Source organism: Oryctolagus cuniculus, chromosome 6 (assembly GCF_964237555.1).
Source record: "Oryctolagus cuniculus chromosome 6, mOryCun1.1, whole genome shotgun sequence".
Lineage (NCBI taxonomy): Eukaryota > Metazoa > Chordata > Mammalia > Lagomorpha > Leporidae > Oryctolagus > Oryctolagus cuniculus.
The window spans coordinates 63,617,263-63,633,074 of NC_091437.1; the positions used below are offsets into that span (position 1 = coordinate 63,617,263).

The window sequence follows — 15,812 nt, forward strand, 5'->3', positions numbered from 1 at the left end:
CTTGTCTTCATTCAAGAAAGAATTCAGGCATGAGACAGAGAGTAGTGGGAGGTAAAATAGCAAGGTTTATTAGAGAAGGGACATCCGTAAGGATGTACGGATGGGCACCTTTCCAGACAGAACCTAAGAGAGAGTGCCCAGTCGCTCAGACTGGGGGAGGGGGGCGAGGTTACATGGTTGAGTAGAGAGATTACTGGGCAGGCCAGGCGGGCAGCTCAGCAGAGAGGCAGAGGGCTGAGCGTGCAGTCCAGTTGAGGGTGGAGGGGGGTTGGGGAGTACGTGGGGGGTGGGGGGTGGCGGTGGGGGGGTGTCTAAGGAGATGGGTCTTGCTTCCCCACCTCTGCTCCTCTTGGAACAAAGGGCTTTTTGGATGTAAACAGAAAAACTTCTATCTGAGTTTTCTCCCTGAGACAGGGGGAAGTCTGGCTGGCGCTGGCCCTGTTAGAGGAAAAGCAGGGAGGGCATTTGAAGTGCAGATGCTGGGCTGCCCCTGAAACGTTAGCAGGATGACTTTGAGATGCAGATGCAGATGCTGGACATAGACTAGGCCTTTGTCACACACACATAAGCTCATATCTGACTTCCTACCTAACAGTGATGACTCAAGTAGTTGAGTTCCTGCCATCCACGTGGGAGACCTGGACTGAGGCTTCTGCCTCTCGGCTCTTGGCTTTGGCCTCTGCCCAGTCCCAGTTATCGCAGGCATTTGGAGAGTGACCCAGTGGACTCTCTGATTTTCAAATCAACAAAGTTTTTAAGATAACAAATAAATATTAGCCCCATCTCTGTGCCCACAAACATATAATTTAGATGAAATGACTTAATGTCTTCAAAGATGTACACCACCAAAGAAAGCTCCTGGAGGGGAAACAGATTATTGGAGTATATCTATTTATAGTAGACATGTAATCAACATACAGCGACTTCCCGCTGAACCAGCCACGTCCCGCTCCAGAAACGCTATGTGCTGGAGAGAGTTGAGCAACTGGAGCCTGCAGTCAGGAGGGAGGCCAGGGACGGCGAGGAAGAGGAAGACGAGGAAGAAGAAGACGGGGAAGTCAGCAGATCACTGCCGGCAAAGCCCCGGGCGCTCCTACACGGCGCCACAGCAGGAGGAGGAGGAGTTGGTCTCCTGAGAAAGGCACCCGTCAGAGCGAGAGCCCCAGACGCCATGGCAGCAGGTCCCCAGAACACGACACAGATCTGCTCCAAGTCCCCAGGTCGGCACTGCAGTCAGACACAGGAGCAACTTGGAGTCCTTCCCCGGAGATCTAAGGCCACAGAAGAGCTGGAGCTGGAACAAGCAATGTGTTCAAGCCGGTTTTAGTCAAAATGGCCACCTGTGCATCCGACTGTGTGCAAGGATCAGACCTGCTCCCCAGGCAGCTGTCAGAACAATCTAGTGTCCATCAGGTTTCTCCTTTTTTTTTTTTTTTTTTTTTTTTTTTAATGAAAGAGGTGCTGAGTTTTGTATCGCTTTTGTGAATCACAACCAACATCTTTGAAGGATGATAATGGTTCTTTTTTTTTTTTTAAGATTTATTTATTTATTTGAAAGTCAGAGTTACATAGAGAGAGGAGAGGCAGAGAGAGAGAGAGAGAGAGAGAGAGAGAGAGGTCTTCCATCCACTGGTTCACTCCCCAAATGGCTGCAATGTGCAATGGCTGGAGCTGTGCTGATCTGAAGCCAGGAGCCAGGAGCTTCTTCTGGGTCTCCCACATGGGTGCAGGGACCCAAGGACCTGGGCCATCTTCTACTGCTTTCCCAGGCCATAGCAGAGAGCTGGATGGGAAGTGCAGCAGCTGGGTCCCAAGCCGGTGCCCATATGGGATGCCAGAGCACTTCAGGAGGTAGCTTTATCCACTGTGCCACAGCACCGGCCCCAATAATGGTTCTTAAGGTCAGCTTTTGACCTGACCAACCATGATAGTATTCATATTTGGGAGAGTGGGGGGGCATGAATGACAAAGAAAAGATAGGGCCACTTGGTGACCCCGTGCCTTTCTGTTATAAGCCTGGGGTGCCCGTTTTTCTGTGGTTTATTTTTTGGTTTGCTCTGTCATTGGAACCGCTTGGAGAGTTCCGGTGTCGGCACTGCTACAATTATTTGGAGATCAAACAGCGCCGCCTTCAAGCAGTGGCAAGGAGCAATGAGCATGAAGACGGGGTAGCAGCACTTGGCAAGCACGGAGTGCCTTCCAACACGAGGCTTCTTCTGGATCCTTTTGGCTGGGATCACAGTTCAACAGGGTGCTGGCACGTACCTGCTACAGCACACGCCTGTAGCGTCATCCGTTCCTCCCCACAAGCCGGGCTGAGGGTCTCACACATGGACACTGTCGAGACCTCGTCAGTAGCAGGAGGGCACCAAGACTGTAAACGGTTGGCTGGAAGCTGTCTAGTGTAGTGCAGGGTTTCTACCTGAAATGTTGGGCGCAGCTGCTGTTCACAAATGTAGCAAATGTAACAAACAGGAAGAGACAATGGTTGGACAGGCAAGAAACCAGAGCTCTGGTGTCAGAGGAAATGACCCACCCAAGTTAGTTGTAATGTCAGCTGTGGGATGCTGTGGGGAAAATGATTGAGACACCGTGCGACCGTGGTCAGCCACAGCAAGAGCTGTGACAACCAGCTGCCTTCGGGATCGTTTCTTGAAAAATCCTATCTGGACAGAGGATAAACATTGTTGTTTATGTTGAACTGAAGCGACTTTTGTAGCAATATTTAAAACAGTTTTTGGGGCTGGTGCTGTGGTGTAGCAGGCAAAGCTACCAGCTGCAGTGCCAGCATCCTATATGGGCACCGGGTCAGGTCCCACTGCTCCACCACCGATCCAGCTCCCTGCTGTGCCCTGGGAAAGCAGTAGAAGATGGCTCAAGTGCTCGGGACGCTGCACGCATGAGGGAGACCTGGAAGAAGCTCCAGGCTCCAGGCTCCAGGCTCCTGGCTTTGAATTGGCACAGCTCCAGCCATGGTGGACATTTGGGGAGTGAACCAGCGATGGAAAACCGATCTCTCTCTCTCTCTGCCTCTCTGTAACTCTGCCTTTCAAATAAATAAATCTTTTTTAAAAGCAATTTTTAAGCTATCTGAGCTTTCTTTCTCTCTCTCTCTCTCTCTCTCTTTTTTTTTTTTTTTTTTTTTTTTTTTTTTTGGACAGGCAGAGTTAGTGAGAAAGAGAGACAGAGAGCAGAGAGAAAGAGAGAAAGGTCTTCCTTCCATTGGTTCACCCCCCAAAATGGCCGCTACGGCCGGCGCACTGCACCGATCTGAAGCCAGGAGCCAGGTGCTTCCTCCTGGTCTCCCATGCGGGTGCAGGGCCCAAGCACTTAGGCCATCCTCCACTGCACTCCCGGGCCACAGCAGAGAGCTGGACTGGAAGAGGAGCAACTGGGACTAGAACCCGGCGCCCCAACCGGGACTAGAACCCAGGGTGCTGGTGCCACAGGTGAAGGATTAGCCTATTGAGCCATGGCGCTGGCCCTGAGCTTTCTTATTCTTAATGGTTCCCTCATGCTAATGCCTGAGCTAATAAACATCACCCCTAAGAATTACTGTGGTTTAAGATATAACTGTCTATAGGACCACCATTTAACTATAAATGTTTCTTTTATAAAGAGAGGAGAAAAACTACATGATCATACCCATAGATGCAGAAAAGCATTTGACAAAATCAAATACCCATTTGTTTAAAAAAAAAAAAACTCTCAGGAAACTGACAGAAGGGAAATTTCTTCAACTTGATAAGGAGCATCTACAAAAAAACTGAAAGCCAGCACCGAACTTCCCAGTGAGAGCGTGAATGCTTTCCTCCTAATACCGGGAACAAGGCGGGACGTTCCCTCTCCCCACTCTCGTCCAGCAGCACACTCGCTGTCCTACTCGGTGCAGTGAGTCAAAAAAGGAACAGACAGGTCTGTGTTGTGAGCAACAGGTTAAGTCACGCCCTGAGCCACCAGATTCCAGGTGAGCGTGGGTTCAAGTCACGGTCGCTCTGCTTCCTACCCAGCTCCCTGCTAATGCACCTGGGAAAGCAGCAGAAGATGGCCCAAGAGCTCTGGCCCCTGCTACCCACACGGGAGACCCTGATGGAGTTCCAGGCTCCTGGCCTCGGTCTGGCACAGTCCTGGCTGTTGTAGCCATTTGAAGAATGAGCCAGCGGATGGAAGATCCCTTTGTCTCTCCCTCTCTCTCTCTGTGTCACTCTGCCTTTCAAATAAATGAGATAAATCTTAAGAAAAAAAAAGAAATAAAAATATATATACAGTTGGAAGGAAAACAATAAAACTGTCTTTGTTCCCAGGTGACATATTTGTCTATGCAGAAAATCTCAAAGAACAGAACAAAAAACTTCTGGAACTGGTTAGTAAGTGACCATAGCAATGGCAAGGTAATACAAAAAATTCAATCACTCTCCTACAAATCGGTAACAAATAATCCAAATTTGAAACTAAAAACTTAGTATCATTTATAACAGCATCAAAAAAAAAACTACTTAGGCTCAAATTTTTAAAAACATGTATAGGATCTATATCCAGAAAAATATTAAATTCTGATAAAAAAATCAGTGAAGAGCTAAAGAAACATAGGGCTGTTCCTTGTTCATGCACTGGAAGACTCAGGATTGTTAGTATTTGCCAAGGCGATCTGCAGAGCCAGTGCACCCTCAGTCAAAGTCTCAGCAAGCGGCTAAGACACTGCCTGGGGTGCCTGCACCCTGTGTTGGAGTGGTGTCCATTCTGGCTGTTCCTGATCCAGCTTCCTGCTAATGGGCACCTTGGGAGGACGTGGTGATGGCTCAAGCACCTGGGCCCCTGCCACTCATGTTGAGAGCCCTGGCTTGAGTTCTGGGCCCCTGGCTTTTGTCTGACTCATAGCCAGCTGTTGTGGGTGATTGGAGAGCAAAGCAGCTGCTGAAAGATCTCTCTGTCTCTGTGAACCAGCAGATGGAAGACCTCTCTCTCTCTCTCTCTCTCTCTCTCTCTCTCTAAACGCTGTCTTTCAAATAAATAAATAAATCTTTTTTTTTTTTTTTAAAGATGTCAGTTAGGACAGCTGTGTCAGAGTACTGGGTACTCACATTGGAGTACCTGGGTTCTGTTCCCTCCTCCAGGTTCCAATTGCAGCTTCCTGTTAATGTGTACCCTTGGAGGTCATGGTGATGGCTCAAGTTCCTGCCACCTACGTGGGAGACCTGGATTGAGTTCCCAGCTCCCAGCTCCCAGCTTCAGCCTGGACCAGCCCCAGCTGTTGCAGGTATTTGGGGAGTGAAACAACAGATGGAAGTCCCCACCCCACTCCTGTGTGTGTTTGTGTGTGTGTGTGTGCACGTGCATGTGCACAAGCCTCACAAAAACAGAGAAGCCGAGTGATGTGAAATCCAGTGAAAGTTCGTACCATTCTACCACTGTCAACTTCTTAGTTTTTTTTTTTTATTATTATTTGAAAGACAGAGTCACAGAGAGAAGTAGAGACACAGAGAGAGAAAGAGGTCTTCCATCCACTGGTTCACTCCCCAAATGGCCGCAACGGCCGGAGCTGTGCCTATCGGAAGCCAGGGTCACCCACGTGGGTGCAGGGGCCCAAGGGCTTGGGCCATCTTCTGCTGCTTTCCCAGGCCATAGCAGAGAGCTGGATGGGAAGAGGAGCAGCCGGGACTAGAACCGGCACCCATATGGGATGCCAGTGCTTCAGGCCAGGGCTTTAACCCACTGTGCCACAGCGCCGGCCCCTCAACTTCTTAGTTTTAACAAATTCACCTCGGTTATGTAAGATGTCAACCTACAGGAGCTTTCCATAACACCTTTTCTTGTGATTCTACAGTAATTCTGAAGAAAAAAATTGTAAAATAACAGAGCCCTTCCCCCTCCCCGGGGCTGGCAGATGGAAGGCAGAGGTTACATCTGCGTGGGCCATGCCCACCACCTTAGTCGGATTTGTGTGGTTAATGACATACTGTCACAGAGGGCGTTAATTATTAAGCAAAGAGTTTTGGAGGTGCAAGGTGAAGGGGCCACACTTGCTGGCGGAGTGCCGAGGCAGCGTCCGGGCTAGAGAAGGACTGTGCATGTGTGTTTCGTCCGGTCTCTCTCTCCCCACTAGGATCCAATTGAGGGGGTCCCACCCTAGTCCTAGCCCACGAATGGATTCACCTGTCACTATTCTCTTACAGGCCCTGCCTCTCGATCCCTCACAATGGAAATCAGATCTCAACATGTGCTTTAGTGGGGACATGCAAACAATGGCATCTGTCCTTTAGGACTGACCCCCAGTGTCCCCTTCCTCCCAGAGGGCTCCTGGCCACCCGTCCTACAGAGTCCCTGGCCACATGCACACTGCACTCTGTTATTGCCCTCAAAGCTGTTAGCACAAGCTGGAAACTTCTGCTTCCTCTCCCCTTTCCCCACTGCCCCGAGCTCAGGGCCTGGCTGCCCATCCCACCCCCACCCCACCCCGTGATACCTGATACCCCAGGGCTGGGGCCTGGTAGGTGCTCTCCAGGATGAACTGAATTGTGATGACCCTGGCCCAGGCTCTGTCACCAACCCCAGAGGCTGGGTCTGCTTCCTGGTGAGTGCATTGAAGAAACGCACCAGCAGCAGTTGTCACGCAAAGCCATTGGCTTGCAGCAAGTAAGGAGACCACAGAAAATTGTTTCCAAAGCCGTGGGCTCCGTGAGCCAGGGGAACTGGGAATCGTAATTGAGAGAAAGGGGACACTCAGTAGGGGAAGTGCTTGTCGTGTGGAGGGGCGGGTACCAGCATGCAATCATGGGGACACACTGTGTGCTGTGGAATGCTTGGCATGTCAGGGTGACACATCCTCCCCACCCCCAGAACCCCACTGGGAACCTGAAGAACAGCTTTGGGGAAGACCAGGAGCTTTGGGAGTCTGAGGGTCTTAAGGCAGAAGTGAGTCCCAGTGGAGACTTTTGGGCAGTTCAGGGCATCAATAGTGACAGTTCCAGCCCCGGCTTTCCTGAGAGCAGGTGCGCTGGCCCCGCCCCAAGCCTGGGCTCCACCTTCCTGGCTCCCACAGCTGCCCTCTGCTGTGCTAGCTGCAGCAAGATTCTGCTGCCCTTAAACTGCTCTGCACCTGTTGCCTTTTCAAGAAACACCACGGCTGTCCCCGGAAGAGCAGCCCCTGCTTGGGCGGCCCTGGCCCCTCTTTGCTAATGAACACAGAGAAGGTGATCCCGGAAAGGCCAACAGCAGGGAGTTCCAGGAAGCCCCTTCCCAGCCTGGAGCCCCCCCCCCCCCCCAGATGCTCCCTCGCTCCCAGGGCAGGTCGGCACAGCAGGCTGCGGAATGTCTGGATCTGAAGGGGCAGGGAAGCCCCACTCAGGAGGGGCTCTGTTCAGCCTCCTGGAAGCTGGAATCAGGAAGAGGCTGGGGAGCAGTGTTCCTGCCGCCAAGGAATGTTTCCTTCTCATCCTTACGTTGGCAAAGCTAGAAGGCGGTCATGACGTCAGTATTCGCCCCACCAGATCGGCTCTTTCCGTGCCAAGACACCGGCTCTCCCAGCACATTGCCACTTCCGCCTCCCTGCTGCTGCAGACTCCGAGACACAAACAAGTCCCGAGGCTGAGGCAGAGGCGGGGGAGCCAGGAACTGAGGGGCTGAGCCGGACAGGCTCCTGGCAACTGGAACTAAAGATTCAGCTGGCCCAGGTGAGAAAGAATTCGCTGTGCAGCCTGGGGCAGATCACTCCACCTCTCTGAGCCTTGGCTTCTATATCGAGGTCCTTAGGTCACTGGGGGCATGCGATAGTTTCGTGTTGTTACCAGAAGTTCAGGCCTTGCCAATGGTGCAGAATCGGAGGCCAAGGTCTGAGGATAAGGGAAACAGAAAGTTTAATCCACCAGGGCTGAGGAGGGTAGCAGACTGGGGGTCTCAGGACTAGCACCCTCCTTAGTGAGTGTGGTCCGGGGCTTTTAAGGAGCGCAGAAGGTAGTTTGGGCTGCTGAGGACGAAGATGTGGTGATGCGAGCCAGCAGGAGACAGCCGAGCAGGCTGGTCGCAGGCCCAACAGCAGGGCGCTGTGTCAGCCTTGGACATCAGCGCAGCTCCAGCGGAATTTCCCTGACAGCCTGACTTTACGTGGAGGCGGAGTAGCAGGATGTCCTGTACGATTAAGCAGCTACGAAATGTTGTCCGGCTGGGAGGGGAAGGACGCAAAGCGTTGTGTTAAGAGATTCTAGTGTTCATGGACCAGGATGAGGCCCTGAGCCTCCAATCTGAGCTGACTGCGTCCTGGCCAAGTGCTCGTCCTGACGCTCTGTTACCATAGATTCAGCCTTCCGGCCTCGTGCCTGGGGAAGGCCAGATGACTGGGCAACTCCAGCTGACTTTCCCAAGGCCTGTTTCTGGAATTCACAGGCAAGCACTGTTGATCTGCTAACAGACGCTCAGTTAGTTTCAAGCTCTGCCGTTCACTTTTGTTCATCAGAACGTGAAAGGGAAAAGGAAAGCTGTATTTCGAAAGGTTACAAAGTCCCCCTGTTAATCCTTGTTGCATGGAACAGGGGTGTCAGCTCCACTTGGCCAAATACTTCCATCTGACCAGGGTGGGTAGAAGAGTAAGGGGAGGTGTTTTGAAAAAGAAGGCTTTGAGGCCGGCGCTGTGGTGTAGGGGATAAAGCCAGCACCTGCAGTGCCGGCATATGGGATGGGCGCTGGTTCAAGTCCCGGCTGCTCCACTTCTGATCTAGCTCTCTGCTATGGCCTGGGAAAGCAGTAGAAGATGACCCAAGTCCTTGGGCCCCTGAACCCAGGTAGGAGACCCAGAAGAAGCTTCTGGCTCCTGGCTACAGATTGGCACAGCTCCGGACATTGTAGCCAATTGGGGAGTGAACCATCGGATGGAAGACGTCTCTCTCTCTTTCTCTCTCTCTTTCTGCCTCTCCTTCTCTCTCTGTGTAACACTAACTTTCAAATAAATAAATAAATAAATCTTTAAAAAAAAAAGGAAAAGTAAAAGAAGGCTTTGGGGCCAGCGCTGTGGCGTAGCAGGTAAAGCCACCACCTGCAGTGCTGGCATCTCATATGGGTACCAGTTCAAGTCCCGGCCGCTCCATTTCCAATCCAGCTCTCTGCTATGGCCTGGGAAAGCAGTGGAAAATGACCCAAGTCCTTGGGCCTCTGCACCTGCATGGGAGACCTGGGAGAAGCTCCTGGCTCCTGGCTTCGGTCGGCACAGTTCCAGCCATTGCGGCCATTTGGGGAGTGAACCAGCGGAGGGAAGATCTCCCTCTCTCTCTCTGCCTCTCTTCCTCTCTCTGTGTAACTCTGACTTTCAAATAACAAATCTTTACAAAAAAATTAACCTGATCAGTTCTGTGGGTGACATTCAGCATTTCAAACTGACAGGCCAGCATCATTTTGTGGGAAATTGTACTTCTGTGGAATGCTGACAGGCAACAGGCGTAAAGTTCAAAAGAGAATTCAGAACAAACCACACAGTGTGATCAGATTGAGGTGGTGGGCAGGCCTACCGCTTCAGACAAAGACCATTCCTTCCTGTTGGGAGCTCGGGCAGCTTTTGTCCTTTGCTTTACTGATACGGTGCAATAGCTTGTTTGTGTCAAACCAGTCTTGCATCCCTAAGATAAATCCCACTTGGTCATAGTGTACAATCCGTTTTGAGTGTGTACACTGATCTGTAGTCTTTTTTTTTAAAAAAAAGATTTAGTTTTTGTTTATTTGAAAGAATTACAGAGAGAGAGAGAGAGAGAGAGAGAGAGAGAGAGATCGTCCATTTGCTGGTCCACCCCCATATGGCTGTAATGACTGGGGCTGGGCCAGGCTGAAGGCAGGAGCTTGGAACCCCTTCTGGGTCTCCCATGTGAATGGCAGGGACCTAAGCTCTTCGGCCACCTTCTACTGCCTTCTCAGGTCCATTAGCAAGAAGATGGATTGGAAGTTGAGCAGCTGGGACTCGAACCAGCACTCATATGGAATGCCGGTATTGCAGGTTAACCTGCTGTCCCACATTGACCCCTGATCTGTAGTTTTTTTTTGTAATGCCTTTGGTTTTGATGTCAGCAATACTGGCTTCACAGAATGAGGCAGAAGTACTCTCTTTTCTACTGCTTTTTAGAAGAGTTTGTGAAGAATTGCTATCAAATTTTCTTTCAATAAATTGGTAGAATTCCCCATAAAACCATTTGGTCTTGAGCTTTTCTTTGTAGCAAATTTTATATTACTAATCCAATATTTTTACTTATTATACTTCTATGTGGATTTTCTGCTTTTTCTTTTTAAAGTTATGTATTTTATTTATTATTTGAAAGAGGAGAAGGAGAGAGAGAGAGCAGTCTCCCGTGCATTGGTTTCCTCCCCTGACTCCAGCTTTGGCTGGGTCAGGCCGAATCCAAGAGCCAGGAACTCAATCCAGTGTTTCCACATCTGTGACAGGGACCCAACTGCATGAGCCAGCACCTGCTACCTCCCAGCATGTGCGTTGGCAGGAAGCTGCAGTTGGAAGTGGAGCTGGGACTTAAACCCAGGCTCTCCAGAGTGAGATGTGGATGTCCACGTGGTGTCCTGACCACTGTGCCCAGTGCCCTCCCCTCTGTTTCTTCCTGAGTCAGTATCGGTAGTTGGTGTCTTTCTAGGAATTTAATCGACATGATCTAACTTGTTGGTGTACAGTCCGTGGTGTTCCTTTATAATGTCTCTAAGATTGGTAGTGATGTCCCGCTCTCTCCCCTGATTTCAATGATTTGAAACTTTCTTTCCTTTTATCCCCTTGCTGTTTTTGATCATCTGGCTAAAGGTTTGATAAACTTTTTATTGGTTTATTTATTTATTTAAAATTCCCAGTTACACAGAGAGAGGGAAAGACAGAGAGAAAGAGAGAGAGAGATCCTCGATCCACTGGTTCACTACCCAGACGTTCACAACAGCCAGGGCTGGGCCAGCCCAAAGCCAGAAGCCAGGAGCTTCTACCAGGGTGGCGGGGATCCAAGCACTTGGCCATCTCCTGCTGCTTTTCCCAGGGTATTAACAGGCAGCTGCATCAGAAGTGGAGCAGCTGGGACACAAAGCACTACCCATATGGGATGCTGGTGTTGCAGGTGTCTACACCACAACACCAGCCCCAACGTTTAATAACTATATTGGTTCTTTCTTTCTTTCTTTCTTTCTTTCTTTCTTTCTTTCTTTCTTTCTTTCTTTTTTTTGGACAGGCAGAGTGGACAGTGAGAGAGACAGAGAGAAAGGTCTTCCTTTTGCCGTTGGTTCACCCTCCAATGGCCGCCGTGGCCGGCGCACTGCGGCCGGCGCACCGCGCTGATCCGATGGCAGGAGCCAGGTGCTTCTCCTGGTCTCCCATGGGGTGCAGGGCCCAAGCACTTGGGCCATCCTCCACTGCACTCCCGGGCCACAGCAGAGGGCTGGCCTGGAAGAGAGGCAACCGGGACAGAATCCGGCGCCCCAACCGGGACTAGAACCTGGTGTGCCGGCGCCGCAAGGCGGAGGATTAGCCTAGTGAGCTGCAGCGCCGGCCTATTGGTCCTTTCTAAGAGCCAGATTTTCTTCATTAATTTTCTGCACTTTTCTATTCTTCATTAATTTCTGCTTTAATATTTAATATTTCCTTCCCTTTGCTCGCTTTAGGTATAATTTGCTCTTCTTTTTCCTAGTTTTAGTTTTATATTCTTCTTGTTCTTCCTTATACATAAAATTGGATGATTGATGTGAGATCTTTCTTTCTCTCTCTCTCTCTTTTTTAACTGTAGCCATTTACAGCTCTAATGTTCTCTCTAAACTGCTTTAGCTACATCCCATAAATTCTGGTGTGTTGTGTTTTTTCTTTTATTCATATCCATATATTTTCTAATTTTTAAAAGATGCATTTGTTTATTTGAAAGTCAGAGTTACACAGAGAGAGATGGAAAGGTAGAGGGAGGTCTTCCATCCACTGGTTCACTCCCCAGTTGGCCACCATGGCCGGAGCTGCACTGATCCAAAGCCAGGAGCCAGGAGCTTCTTCCGGTCTCCCATGTGGGTGCAGGGGCCCAAGCACTTGGTCCATCTTCTACTGTTCTCCCAGGCCATAAGCAGAGAGCAGCCGGGACTCGACCAGCACCCTTATGGGATGCCAGCACTGCAGGTGGTGGCTTAACCCACTACACCATAGCACCGACCCCCTATATTTTCTAATTTCTCTAGTGATTTCTCCTCTGATCAATTTATTATTTAGTCGTGTTCCACATATTTGCAAAATCTCAAAGTTTCTGTTACGAATTTACTTTAAAAATTTATCTAAAAAGTAAAGTTACAGAGAGAGAGTGAGAGAGAGAGAGAGAGAGAGAGATCTTCCATTTGCTGGTTCACTTCCCAAATGGCCAGAGCTTGGCCCATCTGAAGCCAGGAGCCAGGAGCTTCTTCTGAGTCTCACACACCAGTGCAAAGGCCCAAGGACTTGGATCATCTTCTACTGTTTTCCCAGGCCATAGCAGAGAGCTGGATCAGAAGTGGAGCAGTTGGGTTTTGAACTGGTGCCCATATGGGATGCCAACACTGCAGGCGGCAGCTTTACCTGTTCTGCCACAGCGCCAGCCCCAATAAATACGTCTTAAACGAACAAATGCCTGAGAGGAGTTTCTTAGCAAGGAGATTCATGGTCCACAGTCAGGCGTTTTTCCACTAATCTGGTATCTGGTGGAGGAAGCAGAACACACATGATGAACCAGGAAGCAGACACAGGAAGCACCCTCTTCTCTAGCCTCTCCTCCTTAGAAAGCCGTTGTGGGGGCTGGTGCTTGTGACACCAGCATCCCATATTAGAGGTCAATTTGAGTCCCAGCTGCTCCCTGATAATGTGCCATCATCGGGTCAAGCCTCCTTCCTAACCCATCAACCATTAACACTAATCCATTGGCTATTAATAGAAGACTTCAAGCTTTTAATGTCTGTGTCTGGGCTGGCACTGTGGCATAGTAGGTTAAGCCTCTGCTTGCAGCGCCAGCATCCCATATGGGCGCTGGTTCATGTCCTGGCTGCTCCTCTTTTGATCCAGCTCTCTGCTGTGGCCTGGGAAGGCAGTGGAAGATGGCCCAAGTGCTTGGGCGCCTGCATTTGGAGGAAACTCCTGGATCCTGGCTTCGGATTGGCTCAGTTTCAGCCATTGCGACCATTTGGGGAGTGAACCAGTTGATGGAAGACTTTCCTCTCTGTTTCTCTTTCTCTCTCTGTAAGTCTACCTCTCAAATAAATAAAAATAAATCTTTAAAAAAAAAAGTCTGCATGAATTTAGGAAGATAAACCCTCTCCAACCCATAAAAGCTATTTACATGCATACTGTCTAGGTTAATAGGTATAAACCATAAACTAGATATGAAAAGGATACTTAAAAAACTTCATGGAAAATGGAATTAAAAGATAAGCTTATTTTGGTGCAAAAATTTTCAGCACACCCATTTTCCATGACCTTTGGAAAGACCCTCATATTAAATAATTATTATTTCACCTGCATTCCCTTCCTTCAGAGGTTGGGTACTATTGGAAAACCTGATGCTGGGCCGGCGCCGTGGCTCCCTTGGCTAATCCTCTGCCTGAGGTGCCAGCATCCCATATGGGCGCCTGGGTTCTAGTCCCGGCTGCTCCTCTTCCAGTCCAGCTCTCTGCTATGGCCCAGGAGGGCAGTGGAGGATGGTCCAAGTGCTTGGGGCCCTGCACCTGCATGGGAGACCAGGAGGAAGCACCTGGCTCCTGGCTTCGGATCGGCGCAGCGCGCCAGCCTTAGCAGCCATTTGGGGGGTGAACCAATGGAAGGAAGACCTTTCTCCCTGTCTCTCTCTCTCTCACTAACTCTATCTGGAAAAAAAAAAAAAAAACAGCAACAACAACAAAAAACAACCCTGATGCTTTAGTGAGGTGACTTGTGGCAGTGACCTACCCAGAGAGTGAATGGCAGAGCCTGAACTCCTGCTGATCTAATTGGAGAACTATATTTCTTTTTCTTTCTTATAAGACTTATTTATTGGGTCTGGCACTGTGGCACAGCAGGTTAACGCCTTGGCTTGAAGTGCCAGCGTCCCACATGGGAGCCGGTTCGAGTCCCGGCTGCTCCTCTTCCAATCCAGCTCTCTGCTATGGCCTGGGAAAGCAGTAGAAGATGGCCCAAGTGCTTGGGCCCCTGTACCCGCATAGGAGACCCAGAGGAAGCTCCTGGCTCCTGGCTTCGGATAGGTGCAGCTCCGGCCGTTGTGGCCATCTGGGGAGTGAACCAGCTGATGGAAGACCTCTCTCTCTGTCTCTACCTCTCTCTGTAACTCTGCCTGTCAGATAAATAAAATCTTTTTTAAAAACATAAAAAACATGCTCTGAAAAAAAAGATTTATTTATTTATTTGAAAGATTTATTTATTTATTTGAAAGGCTGAGTTACAGAGGCCGGGGCAGAGAGAGAGAGAAATCTTCCATCCAATGGTTCACTCCCCAATTGGCCATAATGGCTTGAGCTGTGCAGATTCAAAGCCAGAAGCCAGGAGCTTTTTCTGCGTCTACCACATGGAAGCAGGGGCCCAAGGACTTCAACCATCTTCTATTGCTTTTCCAGGCCACAGCAGAGAGCTGGATCAGAAATAGAGTAGCTGGGACTCAAACCCATGCCCATATGGGATGCCAGCACTGCAGACAGCAGCTTTACCCGCTACGCCACAACCCTGGCCCCTGGAGTTTCCTTCATATTATAGTTCAAGTGGATAGACAAGAAACCTGAATCAGGTCAAGCTGACTTGTCAGTGAAGAAAGACCAAGGAAACACAGCCCACAGGTTTTTTTCAATGCGGCAGAGCCCTCTTTCCCTCCTTATAACTCCAACTAGCCAACTTTTTTTTTCTTTTATTTGTTTGTTTTTATTTGAGAGACAGAGACAGAGATGTTCTATCTACTAGTTCACTCCTCAAATTCCTGCAACAGCTGGGGCTAGGGCATGCTGAAGCCAGGAGCCCAGAACCCAAACTGCAACTCCTACATGGATGGCAGGGCTCAAGTACTCAAGCCATCATCGTGCTGCCTTCCATGATGCACATCAGCAGGAAGCTGGAATCTGAATCAGAGCTGGGATTCCAAACCAGGCACCCCAACCAGGGCCTTAACAGCTGCCTTACACGTCCACTCCTCCAGTAGTCTCCTGTTGCATATTTAAAACAACATAGTCTCCTGTTGCATATTTAAAACAACATGTGGTAATTGCTTATCCTAAGTAATTAGCAAAGTAATCAGGATCTCAGCATGTAGAAAAGATGGATTTCTGAAGGAACATTCTGTTGACTTCTAGTAACGCTTCTCCTGTTAGAGATCCGCCGGCCAGCTCCCTGCTGATGCACCTGGGAAAGCCCAATTGCCTGGGTTCCTGCCACCTACATGGGAGATCAGCATGGAGCTCCAGGCTCCCAGCCTTGGCTTGGTCCAACCCTGGTTATTGCGACCATTTAGAGAGTGAAGCAACGGATGCAAGATAGTGCTTACTTGCTCTCGCTCTCTCTCAGGTCTGTCACTCTGCCTTTCAAATAAATAAACAAGCCCCAGCTGCTCCTCTTCCGATCCAGCTCTCTGCTGTGTCCTGGGAAAGCAGTGGAAGATGGCCCAAGTCATTGGGCTCCTGCACCTATGTGGGAGACCCGGAAGAAGCTCCTGGCTCCTGGCTTCAGATCGGCACAGCTCCGGCCATTGTGGCCAGTTGGGGAGTGAGCCATTGGATGGAAGACCTCTCTCTCTCTCTAACTCTTTCAAATAAATAAATAAATAATTTTTTAAAAAAAAGAATGGCTTTCTGATCTGCCATCTGTGGCGGGATTGTCA

The 15,812-nt window shown here is 49.7% G+C and overlaps 2 long non-coding RNA genes across 2 annotated transcripts in view; one reads left to right on the forward strand and one right to left on the reverse strand.

Annotated features, from left to right (window-relative positions):
- Nucleotides 1-1,168: 1,168 nt before the first annotated feature.
- Nucleotides 1,169-15,812, reverse strand: part of LOC138850221 (uncharacterized) — a 104,689-nt gene continuing 90,045 nt past the window's right edge. Inside the window, exon 4 of the long non-coding RNA XR_011389917.1 lies at nucleotides 1,169-1,294. This is a non-coding gene — a long non-coding RNA (uncharacterized lncRNA). The remainder of the gene's footprint in view (nucleotides 1,295-15,812) is intronic.
- LOC138850222 (uncharacterized) lies at nucleotides 7,523-15,773 on the forward strand. Its single transcript, XR_011389918.1, has 2 exons — nucleotides 7,523-7,670; nucleotides 15,500-15,773. It is a non-coding gene; the product is annotated as an uncharacterized lncRNA (long non-coding RNA).